The sequence below is a fragment of the Monopterus albus genome, unplaced genomic scaffold (assembly GCF_001952655.1).
Source record: "Monopterus albus unplaced genomic scaffold, M_albus_1.0 scaffold84.1, whole genome shotgun sequence".
NCBI classification, from domain to species: Eukaryota; Metazoa; Chordata; class Actinopteri; order Synbranchiformes; family Synbranchidae; genus Monopterus; species Monopterus albus.
In genome coordinates this window covers 909,321-911,392 of record NW_018127964.1, presented here as the reverse complement: position 1 = coordinate 911,392, position 2,072 = coordinate 909,321, and positions in this window count along the sequence as shown.

Sequence of the window (2,072 nt, the reverse complement as noted above, 5' to 3'; positions counted from 1 at the left end):
GGAGGAAAGCTGAAAGTAAAAAAAAAAATAAAGGTGAGAAATAAATAAGTAATCTTGTTTAAAGGCACTTGGAACATGAAAAAATAGTAAAAACTATGATGAAACAACAAGCTAAAATAGTTTGGCTTCAGGTTAAAGGTACAGTATGTATTTTTGTAGCTCTAACAGTAAGGTGGGTGAAGAAGAAAAGCCCTTAACATATTTGAAGATATAACAAAAATAGCCTATTATTGGTTAAAATACTTCATGTTGGCAATTAAAATCATAGTGATTAAAAATACAAAAAAGGCATCTCAAGCAGCTGTATAAAAATGATGCATAGCCTTCAGAGTAAATGTATGCCAGTCAGTGGTTGAACAATTACAAAAACCTTCATATTATTACACCTCACAATTATGTTGGGTAAAACTACAGTTTTGTAGTGACATTATATCCTTACTCACATTATCTGACTGCTCTGTAGAGTGGTTTAGTTTCATCAGTCCAAAAGCTTGTACACCCATACAGTTTGCTGATAAGACAGATTAAATTCTAGCAACATACTCAATGTACAGAATTTATGTTTATGTCAGGGGCAATTGTTGTGCAGGTGCACCCAACAACACCTGCTGTACTGCTCTTGCTAAATCCAGATTTTTAATTTCCTAACCATCTGTGAAACGCAATTTTAAAAATCCATCAGCATGGCAAAACCGGGGCATTAATTTCACTTTAAATGAGAGTAGTGAGTTTCGGGTTTTTGCCTAGTGGACTGAGGCCAATATGGCTCAAGCTAAAAGGTTCCTGCAGTCTGTCATTTGTGGGAAACACCCATGTACTGTTTCTAATACAGTTTAGTTATACATACAAGGCTATTTATATAAAAGAAAGACATCTGTTGTGCATAAAATATTCAAATTTCCTGCCACCAAAGTCTATTTGTCTCCCTCAGGCGATGTGTAAACCATGCCTGATCAGTGGTCTGTTTATGTAGTGTGACAAAGTGGACAGTGGTCATTTTATAGAGGAACTGGAAGTTCATGAAGGATCTGAATCAAACTTCCCTTCACATTCAGGGCTTGAAGGGATCCCAGTGCTGCAAGTTTTTTATCAGTGCTGTATTAAGAACAAAGGGCTTCAGTTTAAATGAGCAGATCCTTCACACCATGGTCTGTGCAGAGGAGTCTCGTCGTGGTTCAAGGACAGGTTCACATTTTTTTCAAGTCCACCTCGAAATAAAGCTGACATCCTCACACAAAACAATTGAACAGTTTCTCTTGTCTGCACAAAAAGATTCCTTTGATAAATCCACAGCCATCCTCCTGTGCAAAATACATGTACAAACAAATATAATGATTGACTGTAAAAATGATGGAGGCCAAGAGCTCCCAGAATTGAAGCTACCAAAATGTGATCGCCCCCTGGTGGCTGGTTGCAGTATACATCATAAATTCCTCCTCTTCCATGTTAGTGGATGGGGCATGAGACAAAACTAAAAACTCAAAGTACAAATCAAATTGTTCCCAGAGGTCACTTCTGTGATTTTTGGTAAATATTACTATCAGATGGTTGTGTGTACAAGTGGTCATTGTTCTGGTAAGACTGTTTTCAATAAGCTATTTGATGATATGAAAAGAGGTGTATGTATTTCAGTTTATTCGACAGCTTTGATTGGCAGTCCTATGATGATACTCCACCAGTGGCAGAGCCAGACAAGTTTCACAGGGGTACTCACTTTAGGGTGGCACATTAATTTGTTTTTTTTAATTTACTGTTACAATTTCTTTTTACTGGATTTCTGCAGCTTGTTGCTGAAACCCAGCTTTTGGTTTCTCTGTTCCTGTTCTAATGTTCAAGAGGATAATTTCAAAATTTGTGATACTGGACTTTATAAAATGTGACTTGATCTTGTAACAGATATTAGCATAACTGTTTACAGACCCCATCATCCAGCACAAACTAAAACTGAAGACCCCCACCACACTGAGAATGTTCTTTTGTTTTTCCACCTCTTCCAATGATGGTTTAGCAGGTTTTAGTTCCATTAAAAAGGTTATGTGTTTCACATTTTGGTTATAATTCAGGCATTAAAC